This window comes from Pseudomyrmex gracilis, unplaced genomic scaffold (assembly GCF_002006095.1).
Source record: "Pseudomyrmex gracilis isolate BER0280 unplaced genomic scaffold, ASM200609v1 scaffold_41, whole genome shotgun sequence".
Lineage (NCBI taxonomy): Eukaryota > Metazoa > Arthropoda > Insecta > Hymenoptera > Formicidae > Pseudomyrmex > Pseudomyrmex gracilis.
The window spans coordinates 213,290-237,015 of NW_018020625.1; positions in this window are offsets into that span (position 1 = coordinate 213,290).

Consider the following 23,726-nt stretch of genomic DNA (forward strand, 5'->3'; position numbering starts at 1 on the left):
TTTCCACGGCAATCCGATTTATATACACATTAAAGGATCACTTTTCCCGACAACAAGCATCGCATGATAATTGTACCAAGACACTGTTTTCGATCACGCGAATAGTCTACTTTCTATCTCTGCATTTTGTCAGTTTTATTTACGAGGGAAAGGTCATAAACTTTCGAAACGGCAATCCCTGCGAATAGCAGATACTCTGCTATTCACGCGCTCCCTACTGTATGTTTTAATTAATAATTCCCTCTCTCTCTCTCTCTCTACATACATATGTACGCTGGTAAGACACTTGAAATTATCTTTGCTTATAATTGCACAGCGTTAATTGCCATCGCAAACGAGGTGAGTTTCGTAACAGAGTATATATGTATTATAGTACACAATATGAGAAGAACTATTCAGAACTACTTACATTAAATGTATATTCACTTCTCTCCATATGGTTTTTAATGACTAGATCTAAACTAGTGATTACTAGACATGTCATCTCGAAGCGAATGCATAATTTATTGTTTCGCTTTGACCGTGTAATATGCCATACGCTCTGCATTTATTAGCTGATCTCACTATTCATTTAACGAGAAAAGAAGTGCCATTTGCGTGTGTGAATCAAAACTGGCGCTCAATTACGAGCTCTTCTAATTGTGCCAGAGAACCGACGAGGGCTTTACGCACTTCTGCGCTAAGATCCTCGAGCTTCGACGAGTGAGGATGTGCACGCCCCGAAAACCAGCGCTCTGAACTAGAAGTTCCTCTCCTAGTCTAAACTGCTTTGTGTATATTTGAACACAACTCCAAACTGCAAAACCTTTGCCAGCTCTGAATTATACCATGCATCACAATCCCATGCACACAAGACGTGAAAATATACAAAAGCTAAAGAGATCCGTCTATAATTTGTACATACTCTATTTTTTCTCTCTATTTTTTCCACACAGACCTTCCTCTCACAACAATTATCAATCGAACACACACACACACACACACACACACATGACGAACCAAGTTGTAACAAAGAAAACTAACCAATGACGTATCACCAATGTGACGTGCCAGCTGTTTTTAACTTTATTTATAATTTTCTGAAACCTGTTTCTGTCTATGCAATTTCTTAATATTTATCATTATCCGAAACTATATGCTATTTACACAAAAAAAAAAAAAAACTAGGCGTTTCGCACATCTACGTGGCTTCTTTGACGCTTATATTTTTCCGAGGAAAGATGTGCCGTTCTGGCCGCGCGCCCGTCTTGTAATTATCCCTTATTTGCTCATACCTGATGATCGTAAAACTCCACGTATCAAGTAATAAATAACGCGAAATTAAAAAAATTGCAGGTTAAAAGGTACTCCATATTGCCTCTAGTTGGCGGTCTAATAGCGGACTTTAGCGTAATTTCGTCATCAGGCACGCTTATCGTGACGACTTCGTCATGTGCTCCGTCCGAGCGTGTCAGGCTGCGGCGAAGCGGGATGCAATTCGCAAAGTGCACGCCATATGACGATGCGAGCTACCCCGCAACGCGACCGACGCCACGCTAGGTCCCGTAGGGAGTGAAAGTATAATGTCGGCACGTACGAAGGAATTTTCTCGTGGCACGTGGTCGACGCACGAATCGACGTGCATATGGGAGAAAGGATTGTTCGCGTATGTACACACACACACACAAACATACACACACACATATATATATGTATATATATATATATATATATAGGCGCGCGCGCGCGCGCGAGCACGGGAAAATTAAATGCAACTGTCAGGAAAGGGAGAGGGAGTCGCTAATTCTGGGCTGCAGTGCGAGTCGGTGGCGAGACGGTGGCTTTTCGAAGGGGGTGGGCGTCCCCCTCCCACACATACGGTTCCAAATATAAATACTAGCGTGAAAGGAAGGGGTGGTCGCGATTGGGGATCGGCTACGAATGTGTCATGCGGACGGATCGAGCGCGCTCGAAAGCTCCAATTCGGAGCTGCGAGAGGGATTGCCGACACGTATGGCAGATAGTGACTGATCGCTCTTCACGCTCGGATAATCCCGCAGTATTTGCGGCAGGAAGTCGAGAGTGTAGGTGTAAGGTTTAATTAATACGTATCGATCCGCCTGATGCTTTCGACCTTTCCCGATTAAGCGATGATTTCGTTCCCTCGGTCACCTTCTCCACTTTCCCGTTTGTTCGTCGTGTTCGTTTTCGAACGGATGAACGGTAGTAGAAAATTGCCACGCAAACGTTGCAACGCGCAATGTACAATGTTAAGTTTGTTATTTATAATAACAAAAAAAAAGTAATCTGCGTGCGAAGTTTGTTTTTACGTGTTACGAGGCGTTTTTTTTTTTTTTTTAATTTATTGATTTATACAAGTAAGTCTTTGCAACTATCGTAAAATTAAGTTTTTTTTTATGCGTGAGGTTTCATAGATATACGCGACGCAGAGAGATAAACAGCGTCATCTAGTTTTTTTTTCATAGCTTCAGAGTGTTTTTTTTTTTTTGTGTACGTTTTTCTACTTCTCCCACACGCGTTGGCGTACAAAGATTAAATAAATAAAGAGGATTAAAAAATCCCGTCCGGGTTTTAGCGATAAGTAAGTCGCGATAGCAGAATCTCAGCTTCGCGTATGCATAAATGTATCGAAGTTAATATAACCGCGAAGGCAGCAATTAGCGCGGCATGTTCTTGCGAAACCTCGCTCGGCTCGGATGGTGAAGCGCAGAACGCGCAGAAGCTGGATCATGGCAATTGCAGAGAAATGAAACAAATGCCGCGCGCGCAAGAGATAACGTCTTCGGTGCGTGCGATGAATCGATGGATTCGATCCCTCGACACAATAGAGAGAGGTCAAGCTACATGTTCGCTACGCGCTCGCAACTTCGTCGTTCTCGAAGTGCGTTTATTACGTATATATGTATATAGCTACCACTCTATACGTACTAATTAACATCACAATGGCGCATAATACTCTATTCTTCATCGGTTTCTACGAAGTTACCGCTAAGTGATTAGTGCGTATGCCCGCGATCGCAATCGGGGATATTGAATTATGCAACGAGTGTGTTACTTCATAGTTAGTCGTAATACTTACGCGCCGAGCCAGATCTTATCAAAACCGCGCGAAAGTCTCTGATAAACTTTTTTTAAATGTATTAGAAAACACACGCGTTGTGAGAGAGTACTTAAAGAAAGAATAATTTTAAACCAAATTACACACAATTGCATGTTTTGTTCGACGAAGTTACAAATCATTGCCGCTTTGAGACGAAAGCGGCGCGTTTTTCTAGGATTGCAATCGTCTTTTTTTTTGCGCGACTCCCAATTGCTCTTCCGTTTACCCAACATCAGTGTCGCGAGCCCTTTCGTTTCGCAAACTGGCTGTCGTGCCGGACAAATCAGTAAGTCGCCTCGTTAATTTATATTCATTACATACAAATTGAATATTATATTATTCCGCCGCAGGGCGCGAATTCCCCCGAGGGCCCTCGCACGTCTGACGCCCCATTGCAAAGACCCGCGCACAACAGGCCACTCTGCGTCTGCGTGACAACGATTCTGTTATCCACCGGCAAAGAGCTTCGCCATACTGATGAATCGCTTTGTTTGCGTTTCGTAGACACACAACGCGTTTACCGAGCACTATCCTGCGCTCTAAACAACACATCCGAGCGAGATAAAGCGCAGCCGTCGATCGCTCGTTATATCGAATGTGAGACGTCAGGGCGATTCGATTTATTTCGAGGTCGATACTCATCTTTCTTATTTTCGCGAACCGCACGATGACGCGGAAATTTATCTGACGCATTGTAGCCGCGTTACCGCAAACTGCGTTGCGCTTGTACGTGCAGCAAATCGCGAGGAAATATCGTTCCCTCGGGAGACGAAAAAACTGATACCTTTATCGTCCGCTGGGAGAATAGAGAGAAAAAAAAGAACGATGTCATTATATTTCTTTTACTACGGTGGTAGTACTCTCTATCGTTCTGATAATATATTGTAAAAAAAAACAAAAAAAACAAGTGGCCGATGTTCGGCAGAACGTTTCCACCCTTCTCGCTTCTTTGTTATTTCTCCCTTATTAAGGTTATAATCTCGCGATGTTCGCTTTTTCCGATTACAGACTTTATGTGACAGGGGGACGTCTCGCGAAATAATCACAGAGTTTGACAGTTGATAGTAGAGAAAATTGACCAGGGGGTGTAGATAGATTACGATTGTCGTACTTCAAACGAAAACTGTACGTTCTTGGATGAAATTCCAGTGCGGATTACAAGACACTTTGGCCGACGTTCCGAAGAGACTTGTAATCCGCACCGAAACTTTTTTACAAGAAATGTCAAAGATATTTGCAAAATTAATAAAATATTAGAGTACCTGACGATGTCATGATCAATAACAACTTATCTCATATTGTAGTTATTGTACCGGGTTGGTTTTGTCTTTTCATTTGAGAATATCCACTGAAGATGACTTGGTAATAAAGTCGAAACATCTGGATAAAAAATTAACGAGTAATTTATTAGCATAACAACCCGCTTCTTGTTCGAATTGCCCACTTCATACTTCATCCGATTAAAATATTAGAGATCAATTGACCATTTGAATTTTCTTTCGAGTATCTAAAAGAATGTTTTATTGCAGGTGCAAAATAGAATCGTCAAAAGAATTTAAAGAGGCATTTAAGAAAAAGTGTTTCACAAATAGTAATAAGGGTGCGAAAAGCGTTACTCACAGAAAAAAAGATACAAAGAAAAAAGATTGGAAGTATAGAAAAGAACACCGATTGTCAGTCGCGATAGTCGTTTGAGTGATTAATGGTGGATGTAACCCTGAGCATAATAAGCCTATTGTAGATGCGAATTTTTCGAAACGAGTAACGTTTCAGGTAGAAACGGCAAACGCAAAAGAGATCGGGACAAGTAAACGGTTTGGTGACGATCATGATACTTTTTTTTCAAATCAAGGAAAGGACCTCATTTGCATTGTACAGCCAGCATAAATTTATTTTCAAAACTTATTCGGATGTGTCACAACAAATTAACCGCTGTTCAGCGTTTAAGAGGTGCGAAAAGCAGCGGGAAAACGGCAAACGAGCCGGGTGAGTAGTGAAAGAGCGAAAAAAAAAAAAAGACAAACCACGTCGAGATTGAACACTATCAACCACAGCGCTGAACGTCGCGGATTTTTTTTTTTTTTTTTTGATTATACACCTTGCGACATTCGAGACTACGTAGCGACTCTGTTCGCGAGCTTCGCCGCTTCTTTCCCTCTCTCTTTCTTTTTCCTGCACGTGGTGAAAATTACGGCAATACACATCGGTCAAACTCCCGGCAAAAGACTCCCTTCTTTTGTGCGGTGGCGTGGCCTGCGCACGGGAAAAGACGTTCTTTTGCGCGTGAGCATGGGTCCCCCTCCCCGTCCGCGGGTTCACTCGCTTCCTGGATAATTTCAGCTCTTCTTTCGCATCGAGTATCGCAAGCGTGTACGTATAATTCGTCGTCGTCAGTGGGCGTGCGTCGCTCCGCGAAGAGCCACGCGAAGAAACTCAAGACTGCACAACACGTGTACGCGTGCATGCGTCGCATGCGTCGCGTCGCACCGTGTTGTGAAACGCAAACGGTTAGTAGGTCCTGCGAGCTACCTTGCTAATGAGAGAGGTGTGTGTGCATGCGTGTATCCCTCCCGCGTCCATCGTTTTTTTTTTTTCCTCGTTTTCTCGCTCATCTTTTTTCTTCGTGCGGCAGCAACGAGTACGTATGCGTAAGCTTTTCAGGACAACTGTCGCTCCGACGAGAAAAATTTGTCATAAAAGAGATAAGAAAAACAATTTCTGACACGAGAGGGAATAAAAATTTAAACACATTCAAAAGTGTGAAAATATTAAATTACATAAAAAGTAAAAAACAAAGTTCACAAGAAAACCCAAAACAAAAATTGTTACAATTATTTTTGTACTTTATTTCATTGCTCCGCTAAAGACTTTTGTTTACATTTTTTTATCTATAGTTATAGTTCTTGTAATTATTCGCGATGCGCGTTGTATTTTCTTTTTTTTTCTTTTTTTTTTTTTTCATTTCAGAGAGACGTGGAAAACGCATATTGTATTATTTCTCTTGGGAATCAACGCTAAATATCCGTCTTCCAGGGGTTTCTTTTTTCTTTTCGAAACAGAAAAGAATAATACTTCAAAGACATCTTCGCTACCTTTGAGGCCGGGCAAATATCTTTTGTTCTGGTTTAGATACGTTCGGAAAAGGCTGCGGCAAGGATTGAAAAAAAGGGTCGACAAAGGTGGTTGGGCGTGCACGAGTCGTATCCGTATTTTTCCCCCTTACGAAAGGAACGTAATCAACATTCGCAGACATGTGATCAGAATTAATACAATGTGTTTCGTGTGCCGGTCAACGTCCTCGCGAGAAATCGAGCATCTTTGCTGATAAAACGCTGACTGTTTACGATCGAGAAACAATAATGCGGTATCTTTTCAGACATATCCCGAACAAAGATACCCGAAAGGGATACTGATGTTTGCGTTGCGGGTCATCTCTTCGGTTCTCTAGATGTGAGGGAAGAAAAACATTATTTCGCCGGATAAGAAGGAGAAAAAAAGACACTTCTACGATCCCATCTCGGAGCTTCGACGTTGATTTACCCAGGTGCTCGCTCGATCTTGAACAACAATCCTAATTAAAGGGAGAATAGCGCTGCAACGATTGCAGAAACGATTAAACTCTTACGAGGCGGGACAACGCGAGTGGAAATACGTGCCCGCTCGCTCTTAAAGAGCCACGATGACGTGTACCTCCGAGCTATCTCTACCGCGTCATAATTATCCGACATTGCTAGAAAACGAATAATACCTGTTTGTATTCGTCAGCTGACAGAGCGACGCAACGCCGTTTCCGCTCATAATATTCATTATGTCGCAAAGTACATCCAGAGTTGCGGAACCTCAGTGCATGCGTTCTTGGATTTTGTATCTACCGTCGCAAAACGCTGTGCTTGCATTGTACGAAGACATGTACGGCGCATTTTCGGATTTGAAATAGCTAATTGATACATATCGTATCGCGATCACGATAACGAGATCGTCGTTGCTCGACTTGGCGCGGGCACGGAATCTTTTAAGAAAATTCTGGAAGCAAACGACGCGGACTCGAGAGTTCGTCGATCGCGAAGACAAACGACCCCTCCGGGATCTTCGGATTCGTGATTCAAGATGTGAGCAAATGGTCCTAATTATAATCGCATTAGGTCTGCTGGCGCCGGTTTTACAAGAGAGATACCGAAGGCAATCTAGATCGACTTTGAGGTCAAATATAATGATCGCAACATCTTCTATACGAAGAACATTTATACACACGCAAAAAATTATATTAAAATAAATAGAATTTTTGAATGAGAAAACATTAAGGATATAGAATTTTTCACACATACAAGAGCCAAAAAACGATTCAAAGATTAATATAATATCTGTTCTATACACGTGTAATCTAGTCAGCTTTTGTGTATACTTTCTGTACTACCTGGTTATCTTTTTAGCTATCTTTTCCCGGTATCGGCTCGTTGTAGATTCTATATTACAATAACCGGCTCATGTCGCGGCAAAACAACCCGGCGATGATATTATGATTTCAGGCGCGCCACACGAAACCTAATCCGACGACGAGGTCCTTGCGACCGGGATCGAAGAACCTCGTCGCGGAATCCTCGTGGTCCGCCAGCCGTGCAAGAGGTGCTCCGCTTACAGGAGCAATCGAAGCATGTCCTTCCCCATTCGTCGACGATGTTTCGCGTGCGCTTTGACCGTGACCACGAAGCGTGGCAGTCGTGCGTGTGTCACTCGATGACTCCTGAGCTCTCCCTTTGCGGATCGTTCTCCTACCCCGCCCAAAACGTGCACGCGTTGCACTCGAGGTCTCCCCTCTCCTCCTTCCGTTAGCTATGCGCGCTGCGCGTTTCCCTCCTGCGGACTTTGAGGCCTAGGCTTACCGCGAGACGTAAACGCCCCCCTGCTCGCCTCGAATCCCTCTCTGTTATCTTCCCCCCTGCAACCCTTCCCCCGGAACACATCTAAGCGGCTGCATCGTTTGCATCAGCGCAAGCGACCTTTTATTATTCGCTCAATTACGACAGTTGCTTCGCAAAGAGTAAAAAAAAAAAAAAAAAACTTAACATATCTATTCTATAGAATATATAGTCTTTTAGATGTTATGACTATATAGTCTTTTAGATGTTATGTTGATTTAATAGATATAGAGGGAAAAGATAGTCTTTAAATTAATTTAACAATTTGAAGCACGTCTATTTCCGAAAAGATGAGATTTTTCAGTAACTTATTTAACGCCATTTGCGTTATTAGCTACTGATGTAAACAATCGGGGAGTCGTGGAATTAATCGAACGCTGTTTCTCTTCCACGGCGCGAGTGTACATGTATAAAACACGTAGCAGCGGGCAATAAACGTAGCCGCGCGTAAAACGATAATTTCTAATCATCGTCAACGGTCTCGAAGTAGAAATCCAAGCGCAGGGATTATTAATTCGAGAAGTCGCGGGGGTCAAATTAAATTTGAAGCGGCGGGATGGCGTCTTGGCGTCCACCATTTAATGCCCCATCCAATCTCATCTACAAAGTCGCGACGATTAACCCCGCGCGCCGCCGACCGGCCGCAAACAGTCAGGCGCAGCGGCTACCGCCGCGGCTTCTTCTCTTCGGGGTGGATGACTCCGGGGTCTCGGGCTTTCTCTCTCTCTTTTTCTTTCCTTTCTCTCTTCTCTTCGCCTTTGTCTCTTTTCCTCGATCTCCGCGCATCTCGATGTGCAACTACTGTTCGCCACATGGCCTCTGTCCCTTCTTCGCCTCGCTTGTTCCTGATCTTCTTCTCTCTTCTCCCTTCCTTTCTTTCCGCGCTCCGACTCCTTTGCTTGCTCGCTTGCTCGCTCGCAATGCTGCAATTATTACCAGTATTCTGGGCTGACGTGACGTGACACACTCGGCCCATGTGCGCGAGGTCAGACTTCGGGGTTAGCTGAAATTACGGCCGGCAGGCGCCTCGCCGGAGAAGCGAGTTACGTGCACGCGTGCCGAAGGATCCGCGCGCTTCCTGCGGCTTGCACATGCGCGCGCAAGGACGTGCGTTTTTCCTCCGAGTTCGCGGTAAGCGATAATTTCGCGAGATCTTCTTCGGTCGTTGCGCTTCGTTCGCTCACTTCGGCCGAAGAAAACGGCGGGCAAAAAGACGTAGAAGAATGCAATATGTGACGTTACAGAATCCTACTTTAATTAGCTACATGCTTTAGTATTTTTGGTCTTATTTATTTTTATAAATAAATATTTATTTATATAAATGAGTAATCAGTTTTGCTCAGTTCTTTTTTTCTTTTTTTTTTGTGTGTACGTGAATGATTCACGAGAGTACTGTCATCTCTCGCAATATATATTTGCATATTCGCGGTTATAATTGCGCTCAACAAAAACGTAAGAACGTATTATCGCATATTGGAAGCACTTCACCGTGAAACCACCGTTTATCGCCACGAATATATAAGAGTTGAGTGCAAGAGGTTAATCGAAACATTTAAAAGTGAGCAGAATTTCGGCTACCTTCGAAAGCGAGATCACGGCAAGATTAACTTAATGCGCTTTTTTCTCCCTCTCTGTCGCCGGATCAATCAGAAAGAAACGAGCAACCTTCGCAGAGCGAAGTAGATAAAAAGAGACGTTATACAATGGCAAGAAAGGGCAAGCGTGCAATGGTCACGAAGCATTCGCGAGAGTCCGAACATCCTATAGCTCCGATGCAGCTGAGGGAAGAGAAGACGGACAAAGAGAGAAAGAGAAGAAATAAAGAGAAAGGAGTAGCGGGAGGAGAACGCGGGAGAAAGGACAGAATAAAGAGAGACGTGGATGATGACTTAAGACAAGAGAGAAAGAGAGAGAGAGAGAGAGAACGAGCGCGCGGCAAGAGGGCCGTGACTCGCCCGTGACATCGCGATTACGCTCGCACACCTGTGCTCGACTGTTCAGCTTCGACTTTAAGTCAGCCACTTACTTTACCAGTCGTCACGTGCTGCAAGAAGCCGGAGCCACGCGTCCACTCTCTTCTCTCTTCTATGAGATATACCGAAGAGTTTTCCTCAGTCGCGTATCAACGCGGCAATTTCTTTCGCAATATTTTTCTCGTCGCTCGGCTTCGCTTGCTCGCTCGCTCGCCTCGCCTCGCATCGAGTGACACACGACTTGAGACGAGGATTTAATGTAACGTCAAGTCGGGGGAACCTTTCGTGATGAGCTTTCTTTCCATGTGGTAAGGTTAAGTGGGGCTTTTTAGCGGCTCTCTTGACGGCAGCAAAGAAAATCGCGCGTCTTCATTCGTCTTCTGATGCTTGAGGCAATAATAATAGGTATAAGTGACCCTCCGAGAGACACGGTAATCAATATTCCCTCGTTTAGACTTCTACAGAATTATTCAACACGTTCTTAAATTTCAAGTCAGGTTTAATTCGCTCGAATTTCGCTCCAAAGTTCAATTTCTCTCTCTTTCTCTCTCTCTCTCTCTCTCTCTCTCTCTCTCTCTCGGAGATATAAGCTTGAAAAATTCAATAACGCGCGCACATGTTTAATATAACATTTAACGAACCGAAACTCATATTCATATCATTTGCCGTGATATCACGTATTCCACTCGAGAGTCGCCTAGATATGTATATATGACGACCTCGCAATCATTACATTAAACAGCCACGCGTCCACCCGCTCTCGCGCGCTCGCCAGACGCGGAATAGATTACATTAGAACTTTTACGCATATTGATTAAGTCCAACTCTCCCGTTTTCTTGCCCGAGATCGGATCCAAGATCTTATTGCTTCTTGTTAGCGAACATGTGATGTGCATAATCAGGCAAACGTTCACTCTCGCTCGTTCGCTCGTTCGCTCGCTCGCTCGCACGAACCGATACGTGCAATTTCATTCGATCGCTGGCAACACTTTTTGTCGAGATCTTTACGGTTCCATAACTTCCATATTACGCGCAAATTCTACTCTCGCAAAAACCGTGATTTTCTACGAAAATGAATGCTTCGACGTGAGAATAATTTGCAGCTCGTACGACCATATGTTTGAACGGATTGAAGATATATTTGTCGTAAAAAAAAAAAAAAGTAAACATATCCGCAATATGAATTCTCGTAATTTTCGAATTTATATTCGCGTTTTACAACTGTATCGAGATATCCTGCTAATTGCATCTCTCTCTCTCTCTTTCTCTATTGCCACTAAAAATACATCTATCGACGCTGCGCGCTCGAATTGCATTCAAAGCGATAACTCCGACGCGCAGTGTACATCTCGCCAATCAACGTAATTATTATAATTCATCTCCGCTGTTAAATGTAATTACAGACTCTGAAATTAATCACGTTTCATCATTTAATGATTAACGATCGCGCGACGATCAATTAAAACAGGTGTCCATATTGCCGAGGTTTTTTTCGACAATTACTTCCGATACCATAAGAGCAATATAATAACGTGTTTATATTACGTAACAGCAATCTTTCGAGACTCTTCTGCGTCTCATTACACGTCGTCGGGATTTTTCACGAGTAAAATGTTACGGAGGCATTGGCGTTTTAACTTCTCCGCTTACGGAGGGAACTGACATGTGTCTGTGTGTGTGTCTCTGTGTGTATTTACTGCTTGCTTTTTACATTTCCAGTAGCGCCATGCAAAGACAGTCAAGAGAAAGAAAACGAGAAACAAATAAAAGGAAAGAACAAAAAAAGTGAAAACCAAAAAAAAAAAGAAAAGAAAAGAAGGACTTCTCGAGACGAAGCTATTGAGTTTGGCGTTTGCTATTAAATTACAAGCTCGAGACTCTTCTTGTTTGTCGGTGTAACGTTACAGCGCGTTATACGACGTATTACACGCCACAGAAGCCCTAGGTCCTCGAGGCACAATGGGCGCGCATTCTTGGCGACGCGCGTGAACCTGAAAATGGGCGAGCGGTCGTTTGCTCGCACGTGAACCTGGAAACACGATGAGGGTAAGCCCGACAAATTAATCTGGCCCCGCGTTGTGAGCTCACGTTGTGAGCGTGTCCTTTCTCTCTTTCTGCTTCATCGGCACGTTAATTAAGGGCAGCCCTAAAGCGGAATTAAAAAAATATCGCGCTGACGGGTTATACCATTCCGCGCGATGATGCGTGACAGAACGGTCACTTTATGGTCGCGACAATAATTGAGAAATTTCTTTCATTACATCATTTGGAAATGATAAACAAGAGAAAGAGAAAATGTGAAAACAGTTCGAAAGTACTGCCGTACAGTATTTCAGACACAATATCCCATTTTGTATAAAGATTCGAGATCTAAAAATCAAAAACTCGAAATTGCTATGCGATTGTTACGAGATTGGCAGGTTCATAACAGCTGTCGACAAGATAAAAAAATTAAAAAAAAATAAAAAATAAAAAAAAACGTGTATATTATAATGTTCCATGACAGCGGCGTGATCGCGCGTTTATTGTAAAACCGACGCGAACACGCTGACGTGGTCACGGTAAAAGAATAATAATCACATATAGATTCGGATGGTTTCACCATCGAAGCGCACGTGCTGGCAGGCACGAGGAGAGCTTGTTTAGCCTGCGGAGAGTCAATTGAGAGAGCATAGTTATGCCAATTTCATCAAAAATTGGCCAAATGTTACGTCAGTCTCCCTTTCAAACGCGACTGCAACGCGTGCTGCCGCACTTTATTTCACGGTGTTGCTCTGTTATTTCAACGGGTTAATGCCTGCATCCGTACAATAACTGGTTCGCCACGGATTACGTAATGGCAATAAGATAAGAAATCCCGTAGGGCAGTAAAACTCGTAACGCTCCCGATCGGCTTTTAGTTTTCCGCCGGGTTTCGTTACATTACCTTAGCGAGCATTTCTCGCGCGCCTCTCGTGCACAAGAAGGCGCAGCTTACACAGACTGCTATCAGATCCCGCTAACTGTGTCAGTTCGTAAATGGATAATAGATAGTGGTAGGCTCGCCTCGTATATACGGGAGATCCTAAAGCGAGCAAGGGAGCGCAATAACGAGGCGCGGACTTATCAATCGCTCAGGTCCGAGAAAGCGGAAATTGCCAGGAAAACGATTCTGGTTACATATGTAATGAGATAGAGGGAACACACATTGTATGTGTGCTTCCGATAACTTCGCAAACTTAGATCAAATATTTTACAAAGATATTAATTATACCCAGATCGATTATATAATTTCTGTAATTTGATTTTTAATATTTGATTTTTAATATTCCGAATGCGTGCGCACATTTTTTTCAATAATTGGATCGCAAGTATGAAACTTGACAAATATATTATATGTGTATTATTAGAAATATAAAAAATATATATTATATATATACTTGTCAAGTTTTATACTTTAATGAGCCGATATAAAAAAAAAACTTCCTATTGAATTTCTTCCACCATTGTACCTGCCAGCACACAGTGCGGTCAAGACGCAGTTTGTAAGCGCGCCGCTTTAATACTTTAATTGATATTTTTTTTTTCTTTCTCTTTCTCTCTCTCTCTCATGTATGTGTGTATACGTGTGTGTCAAAGCGCGGTCCGTTCGACGCGCTCAATTGTACGCTGTGAAGAGAGACCGGCTTGTCCAGAATCGGCTCCAATGAAGTCAATACGGACAATAGCACGATAAGTAGATAATAATGCATAATATAATAAGAGAGCACCGGTCGGTGCGTTCCGTGCGTGACGCAGTGTGTTGGTAGCACGCGCCACATTGAGCCGCCAATTCAACTGGTTGAGCAGCCTTTAACGACTCCTTTCTAAGCGACCGGGGCTCGACATACAATACTGTTTCTTAAATTTTATCGTTAGTCGTTAGGCGGCGGTATTGTTAAGTTTGTGTAATGCGTATTTAACCGCGCGCCTGATAATAGGAGCCAAGACGATTACTTTCATTTTAGAACCCGGATGGGATAAATTGAACTTTTTAAACGTACACAGATTTTCGTTCACCGCTGTGTGTGTGTGTGTATAATCTAAACAATTTTCGCGATAAAAACTACTAAAATAAATCATATCTCTTTATCTGTAAAATTGCAAATTATAAATAAATTCTCGTGAACACGTATAATAATTAATTTGCTCTCGAAAAGTAAAATCGCATTTGCGAAAGTACGTCTGTGCGTGAGATGAGTTTTAAATGCGCGCGTTAATAAATCATATTATTTAACATTCATACGCTCTTGCAATATTCACAATTCTATATATACGCGAACAATAGTGCGTGGGTTTAATGAAAGCAAAAAAAAAAAAAAATGTTTTGTTTAATCTACTTGTGCGCGATAAATGCCCGGGCTCGGACTGATCGTTTCGCTTGGGACACTTTCATTCGCGAAATCGCATCCTACCTAATGAAACCATACAGACCTTTTCACTCCGTTCAACACACTCGCCGAAGTATTAAATTTTCATCCCATCAATTTTTCATCGGCCGACACACGCGCGGGATCGCGCGCGTCGATATTCGCAGTCGCATCTCCCTTTCTCTCTCTCTCTCTCTCTTTCCCGGGTCGACGCGTTAACGAATAAACTTTATGAGCGCACTGTGAACGGATTATGCGTTTTTGCTCATTCGTATACGCCGTGTGTAACGCACTCGGTCCGAGGATGTAAACTCGAAAAAGAACGAGGAGGGAAAGAGAGGGAACGTGCGTGAAAGCAAGATGATGTTTCCCCTATCGCTCTGCGCGCTTTTCCGCTCGTAACACGCCGGCAGAGATTACAGCTCGATATCGCGTAAAGTACTGCATTATTGACGATTTCCAGCGTTAGAGAAGCGAAGTTCGGAGGATTCACGGCAGCACAAGCGCGGCGTACATGTCGGCCGCGGTTAAGTCACCTATGCTTTAACACCCCATAACTCATCGACCCCATGCATACACACGTCGTTTAAATTACCGGGAGGTCAGGGCACAGCCAGAGCACAGAGCGTAATATACGCGGCGCACGACGCTTCTCTTTCTTTTCCTCTCTCTCTCTCTCTCTCTCTCTCTCTCTCTCTATTTCTCTCCGCGTCTTCACCAATAAACACGCTTGCGTTATCGCTTTACCTATTATAGGATCTAGCGAGTTTCCGTCTCGTCAAAGTTGCCAGCAAAACAATTCCCTCTAGTGGCGAGCCGATTTTCATGGACTTCGTCATTCCCGGCAAAGATCATTGCAGAGTGCAAATAAACAGCGTAGCTCATCTAATAATTGTTGGACCAATTGTTCTTTTTGATCGATTTTGTTTTTTTCATTACCAACGCGTGAAAGATTACTTACTTTATTGATGTCATATGCAATATTACTGGGATTATGGAGCTTTATAATTTTCTATTATTCATCTCTCTCGCAAGAGAGAAAGTGCGTTAACCCATCCTGTTTATAGACAAAAAGCACGACGTCGCGGATAAACATTTGGAATTTCGCGGGATACGTGAAAGTAAACGCTCGTCTGATAGCACCTGACACCTATCACTGTCTATTCAACGGTTTGACACCCAGATGCCGCGTGTTAATTCGCAGCTGAGTTTCTCCACCGGCGGTTCGGCAAATTGTTTGTATAAAGACGTCTGTCGGTTCGCGCGATTCAGTCGGAACGCGCGCGGCCAAATATGTACTATTATAATTCGTGTGTAATTCAAGATATCAATGAACCGCATCTCGCAATTTGTATTTTATGTTCGAGAAAAAAAATGTCAGCAGGTATAAAAATAAAAATAAAAAAAAGAAGATGAAACACACGCGTTGTTATCGTGCAAATTCCGCAAGATGTGTGCGATGCAATCGCCGGGTCGTTGTATTAAATCGTCGATAAAGGGGGAACGAAAGCTCTCGGGACAAAATAATTGTATCCGCGTAATTTTCGTCTCTCCCGCTTATAATGAGGCGACGAGTAATTAAATTCGAAGCCGGCCCGGGGCGAACCGATGTTGGCGACCTCGGCCATTCGCCTTCTTTTTGCCGTGCGCGGGCGAGAGAACCGGTGGTGAAAAATCGGGCTGTAAAGAAGGGACAGCGCGCACACGGTTAGAAGGTAAAGTAGAACGGGGCGGGGGAGAAGGAGAGAGAGAAGAAGAAGGTGAGCAAAAAATACGGAAACGAATAGGAGAGCACCGGCAGCATATACACGGACGAGAGAAAAGCATCGAGCGGGCAACAGCGAACAAGAGAGAGAGAGAGAGAGAGGATGAAAGAGAGAGAAAAAAGAAAGAGAGAAAGAGAAAGAGTGCAATTACCCACTGGCAACGGAAAACAAACTAAAAGGGGAAAAAGAGGGGCAAAGGTAGAGGTGCTCGCATACTAAGAGCGAGAATACGAGAGAAAGAGGCAGAAAGATCGAAGTGGGAACGATGGAATAGGAGAAATGCTGTGACGCGTATGCTTCGTCGAGCGAGGGAGAAAGACGATGAAGATGGAGAAGGCAAAGACTGAAGGAGAGCGCGCGCAGCAAGGAAGATGAACGCAGGAGGAAAGACAGAGACAGCAAAAAGTATCTTCAGCGCGAGATGGACAAGGAAGGAGCGCAGAGAGAGAGAGAGACGCGCGGAGGAGGAGGGGAAGAAAGGAGAGAAAGGGAAGAAGAGAGCGGTAGAGAAGGAGATGCAGAGATTACCATATAATGGTGCCCCGAGGGCGCATAAGCTGCGCCACAACGTAATTTCTTCGTCCCTTTTCAACGAACAGTGGCAACGCGCTGCGCACACGTTTCTCGCTGCGCGTCTTCGTCGTTCCCGCGTCTTTCGAATTTCAACCTCTCTCGTTTCTTCGCTTTCTCTCCTTCTCCCGCTCACTCTCTCTTTCTCTCCCGATGCTCTCTTCGCGTGCCCCACCAGCGTTATACCAACGTCCTCCCCAAGAAACTTATTGCAAGCCGTGCGTTGCGTTGTCAAGTCGGTCTCGAACGTAATCCACCTACTTACCGAGCCGAACAACGTTCCCTACCCTAACTCGTCCCTTTCGCGGATCGAGATATCAATTTCTTCGACGCGCGAACGTGTTACTGCGCGCTGCCAATCATCATTTCTCTATTACGCGAGCGAGCAAGCGCGCGCGCGCGCGATATATACATCATCCGTGACTGTGCCGCCGTATTTGCATTCGCAATTACGCGCCAAGTCTTTCGCAGCGCGCACGGTGTGTATATATTCGTTTCCCGAGATACATTGGCTTCCTCGGATTATCGCGTCGACGCGCGATTTAATACGCAGTATCTTATCCTGGCAAAACCGTCGCGAATATACGCAAAGAGAATCCGTTCATTTCGAAATTGGCGTGAACCCAGTTGCGTAGTATAGTCGGAGATGTTATGAATTTCAATGAGACGAGGATGTGTACGACGTATTGATTTTGGCAGGACTTTTCAGTTTATCTAAATTGAGTTTACACCCCGTTCTCCCCCGAAGCGAAACTCTCTATATCTAGATCTAATTTTTTTTTTTTTTTTTTTTAGACGGCGAGATATACGTTTTCTTTCTTGCCATGCCGGTATCTTTATAGTCTATTTTAGATTGTGAAGTATGAGATAGCGTTCAATAAACGAACAGATAAAGAACGACGAGAATAGAGATAAAAAAAAACTTAGCACAACTACTTATTCTTTTGACACTTCTTAATCTCTTGAATATAATAATATAATACAATACAATAACATCAATATAATACAATAACATCAATTAATTAATAATTGATATAATAATATATTGCCAATTAATATGTTAATATGTTGATGTAATAACATATAATACAATATATACAACTAATAAACAATTAATTGTGTGCAACGTCACGCGGATGCAATTTTTTCTGTGTACAAAATTAGACGCTGTGCAACTTGATAAATATCAAACTTTACACAATTTGAAGTTTGTATTTTACAAGATATGTTCGAACGATAATTAGATACATATTTACACAAACGATCTCTTAAATATCCGTTGCTTGAATAGTCAATTTCCTCGTACAAATCCGCCCAAGAACCTCCGTCCGTCATCGATCCGGAGAAGGTAGGGAGGAGGGGGAGGAGGGAAACAATATCGGATTGAAAGTCATCGCGATCGGTGAGTCGGGACGCGCAGCCGATCGACAGGAGCACCGATCGGCCGGAAGAATCGGTCCCGCGTGGGAGTCGCCGCGTTCACCGGGTGTATCTCTCGCCTTGAGTTACGTCTCACATTTTGACGTCTTCAGGCAGCACGTGACTCGTATATTTACGAGAGACACAGATGCGCTGGAGGAGAAGAGAAGGAGGAGGGAGAGAGAGAAGAAGGGAAACCCGGGGCAAATGCACACACGCACGCACGAGCGCGCGCGCGACAGTGGTGCCCAGTTCGAACAACGCGCGCCTACGAGGAGGCAATGAACTTCACCTCCTCGGCTCCTCGTACTCTCGAAGAGACGACGATGACGATGACGATGACGACGAGGACGACGACGACGACGACGACGACGAGGACGACGACGACGACGACGACGACGACCGTGCGGCGTTTACGTGTGTATAATGGCCCGTGTTTATGCCCTCTCGTTCGTACGTACGCACACCCGCACCGCGCCGTGCGTGCCGCGCACACGCGCGCCTTTATTCGTTTAACCCCGCGGGCGATTCGCGCGAGCGCTTCTCACTCGCTCGCTCGTTCCCGTACTTGCGTTGCACGAAGAGGGGAAGAGAAAGAACGACGCGGAGAGCGACCGGCGGTATTGTCGTGTCACGATAATGTCGCTCTCGGTACAGTAGCGAGAGCCGCTTTCGATATGCAGCGCTCCGCGGCTCGTAATTTATGCGCGCCGTAAAGCATGTTTATGACGTGCTTCGGAATTTATCATCCGGGGGCAGCGATTTTTGTCGCGTCCGATGTTACGCGCCGATGACGACCGACGGATTTAGAAAAGTGTTGCCGTCCCCAGAGCGCGCAGTTTTTTTTTTTTTTTTTTTTGCCGGCGAGTTTATTCGTTCGTCTATCGGCGCGACGGACGGCAGGGACCAGACCGACGATGCATAGCGTAGGATACGTCATGTGATAATGCCGTAATAAACTTATATCAGAGTAATATAAAACCGTCGTTACGAGGTGTCACCACGCACTCGCCATCTGCCAACTTGTTTTATCTCATACACACTATCGCCAATGCACATCAATTCCTTTCTCCCGGAAAATAATCTCCTATAGATAATATCTCGGACGTTGCTTAACAACACGCTGTGTGTCTTTTTACATAAGTCACAACAAATGTTGCGATTTGTTTATTCGTGGATCTTTGTCATTTGCTTGCGAATATCTAAAATACATTCGTGCAAAACTGCGCCTTTTCCATGACCTGTCGAAGAAAAGTTTGCGAGCGAGAGAGAATTATTAATCTCGATATAATTAATCTCAGCGATATAAAAACATGAATAATTGATCGATTGCGATTCGATATATCTATCTGTCTATAATACTCGTTACAAAACATGTGTTACAAGACACAGACGCCGGGCACGTTTATTCCCCAAGCGCGGGTCAACGAAGATGACTTTTACGAAATCCCTAGCGACTTTCGCTTCACACACATTCGTCGTGAAGAAAACTACCGGGATCCACCGTCGCGCGTCGGCTACAAACGCTCGTAAAATGAATCGAATTTATTCCCTCCGGGTCGCGCCTTCAAAAAGGTCATAAGTTTGAACATGTATTATAATCCTAAATACACACACACACACACACATGTACACCGAGCGATTAGACCGATAAAGCCAATTGTGCGGCGGTCAGTCCCGTTAGCGTAAAAAAATCGTCTATCGCCTTCGTAACGTCGAAACGGAACAGTTGCACTCGCGCGAACACAGTCACAGTAGTACTATGCAATTTTCTTAAGTTCAGCCACTTATTCTCATTTACGTTCACGTTTACATCATCGAGGTAGTAAAATGTTACTGCTAGGTGCACAGGTGCGCCCTGATTTTTCTTTTTACCCTCCGTCCGTTCGTCGGTCTGTCGGTTGGTTGGTTGGTCGGTCGAGTTGGTTGCTTGGTTGGTTGGTCGCTCGGATGGTTCGCGGCCGGTTCGGTCATAGGCCTTTTTGTTCGCGGTCTACGGGCACCTAACGAGTCAGGGCCTGTCATTATCCGCTCTTGCTACCTCCCTTAACTCTCCCCCTGTATATATAGCTTCTCTATCTACGCGCAGATTATCTTGGAAACTTATTGCGGTAAAGTTGGACAATAACGGCGAAATCGAATGTATTTTCTTTGAGGCCCCTTTTCACGGCCAATGGCCTCGCCTTTCTTTCCCTATTTCACCTTCGGGTCCAATCGCCTCGCCTTCCAGGGTTTGGAACTCGACGGAGAAGCTCGGCAAAACAAGCGCGCGCGAACTTGTGCGCGTTTACTCCGAAGAATCGCTTTATTAGCGCGCCGAGAGCGGAGCGTATGACGCAGTTACTCTTCTCGCTGCTGCTGCTGCTGCTGCTGTTGCTCCGCATTCGATTGGAGACGTGCTATTAGAGGTGACCGCGGCCGCTCGGCTGGCCGGTTGGCTGCGTGAGTTAAATTGGCGTCTTAATAACTTCCCCTTCCTTGCCAGAAGAGATATACATCAATTATCCAAATTGAAGTGTAACGCTCTCGAAGTTATCTGCGCAGTCTGCAGTGTCGTTATTCGATACTGTTTCATCATTAAGACCTACAATTTTAAAACGATACCCCCCTCGACTACTGGGTGTTTCTGGCGCTTACACGCTGATGTCTGTAATCAAGTTACGCCTTCCTTTTTCTCAATAGTTACCGATATGTGAAATTAGATTTATGAAGGTTCGATAAAGGTATTTGTATCTCGACGAGATTATACAAAGAGAAATTATCGACAAATATCGAAGATAGGTTGCGGAGCGCGTCTTGTTTTGTTGTTCGAACGTGTTTCATTGATGCAAATAATTATTAACCGAAACGCACGTGTGTGACTGACAACAAACCGCGTTTCGTTTCTATTTCGCTCGATCTGATTTCTTCTTTCGCTTATTCACACGCGTCGAGATGTGTTGATTATTACACACGTTTTGTTCGCGTTTCCTTCCCAAAAGAACGTTTTACAAGACGTGACACGTGTTTTTTTGTTTGTTTTTTTTTTTTTTTTCGGCGGTGTAATAATACCGCGCGTAAGAAGATACGCGGAAATAATTACAGCGTGATTCGATAAAGCGTGTAACTATATAATAAAAATCGTCGTAATGGCGCAAGTCATCCCTAACGGGAACTAGTTTATCGAGCCCCGTCCCCCACCCGCGGAGCGATTGCATTAGTATCTGTGAAACCATTTTACAGAACTTATCGATCATACCTGCGCCGATGCAGAAGTAATTATATGTAATTGCCTTGGCCGCGTACAGACGTGCCCATCCCGTACTTTTCTCGCGAATTTAACAAATGATTTTAATGTCACAGCGCGTAATTGACTATTAAACTTTCTATAATTGCTGCCAGTGTGTTTATACGGAATACAAATGGACTCGATGAATCTTGCCGATGCATCTCGCTTGTTAAACGATCCGGAATTTGTGTTACTGATTAAGCACAGACACTATCTGCGTGTAGACACGCCACAAAGCATAAATCTTATTATTTCTTGCTTGTTTGAGAAAAAAGATAAACCTCTTGCCTTTTCACTTCCTGCAACACGGGGTTCTGTATTATACAGCGCTGTTACATATGTTTATGCGACTATATAGTTGCGACTATATATATACATATATATATATATATATTGCACATGTGCGTGTTATTTATTATACACACATAACAGATTCAATTTCTCTCATTGTCGCGTCGGAGATTCAGATCCTGATCTGAAAAATACTCTTCTGTGTAAAAATCCACGAATGGCCTCGTTATTTCCAAAAGCAGGTGTGCGTTCTCTTCCTATTAGCAACCGTGTGCTTCGCGCACGGAAGCAAATCACGCTTCTAAATAGCACTCGCGATTTCTCGCTCCAGTCGTCCAATTATCACGCTCGCGATACGGTCACGAGGCGTACTTTAACGGCCTGCGACGAATAGTAAATAATAGTAAATAATAGTAGAGCGCAGAGAGAGAGAGAGAGAGAGAGAGAGAGAGAGAGAGAGAGAGAGAGAGAGAGAGAGAGAGACGCGGTGTGTCTCTCCACGTGGAGAGACATGCACATGTCACGCATGTGTAACCTGATTGTGAGTCACGTACATCGATTTAACTAATCCTCTACATCCACACGCCCTTTTCTCGCGTTATCTGAAATCTGAACGCTCGAGCGCTCTATCAACAATTATAGTTTTCTATTTTCTTTTTTCTTATCTGCGAATAAAATACCTTCTCGAAAAATAGAAATTTCAAATTGAAAAGAAAAAAAAAAAAAAAGAAACCAGATCCTGTCTGACCGTGCGCGTTCGCGCCGGCACAAACGTGACTTGATGAAGTCACTCGAACGTATCCCGAAGGCGCGATTAAACGGAGAGACGGGTCGAGCGGGACGCTCTTTCAACTTGGGTTTTTCTCGCCATTCTCCCGGGCGTGGCGAAATATAAAAGCCGCAGGCGACGCAAAAGCGCGCGCGCCACTGAAACGGGGGAAGATCTCTGTCTGCGGGGATGGGATTTTGCCGGTGGTTTTTTCGACGCATCGGTCGTGCATGGTTGCGCGATCGTAGTTAAATCCGACAAAGACGGATGGAGTTTAGACGGGCGGAACATCGGGGCGCATATTCGCGGAATATATTTTTACGCTCGGTGAGCGCGAAAAAAAAAAAAACGCGCGAGAATCCGCGCTGTCGAACTTCTGCGCGCGCGTTCTTTCGCTGAGAATGGTTTTTCTTCGGGGTCGCGCGTCGCCGATGCGGGCGCGATTATCGAGCATTCGCATCCGAGAATCCTGAGCATTCGTTTCCATCTCCGCGTGTCGCCCCGCGCCATAAATATCGTGTACGCACGAGCGCGTGTACGATACGCGCACCCACGCTGCATCGCGAGTGCCTTCTCCCCCATTCGTCCTTCCTTCCTCCTCCTCTCGCGCGCCTTCCTTCGTGCGGTTACGTCAAGTATTAAGAGGCCGTGCCCCCGGTGACGAAAGTCTCAAGGTTACTTCGTGCACCGGAGTTCGACGACTCGCACGATTTTCGAACGCGAGACGGAATAGCCTTGAAGCGAATGTAGATCCTTGCGAGGTTCTTACTAGGTCATCAAGAAGAAGAATTACTTCTAACGTCTACGATCTTCTTATGTGCGCGCAAAGAATCCTTCGATAATCGTCACAATTCATTAGTCGCATCAAATTGTGTCAGTCAACGCAAAAAAGTATTACAACCGGGTTTCTATTATTTTTTTCTATTGTGATCATTAAGATTTTTTTTCTCTAAAGTTTACTTGTTCTCGTGCTATTGCGATATGAGCCGGACCGCTGCTAAAGAGCTAAAGAACGAGAGGCGAGATATAGATAACAATACGAAGAAATCTTGGTTCCCGACGAAGTGACATGGGTCCGACTACATTGTACAAATCTCAAAAATGGAGTTATCCGCTCGATCTGTACGTAAGAGTGAAAGGGTCGCTCGGAGGTCGCGCCGGATGGCTTCCAGGAAATCCCAATCGGTTTTCCAGCTGTCCATTGGAAGGCACCTCCGGGTCGATGGGTGTGTAACCTCGGCAGTAAGCGCGGTTTGATGATCGTGC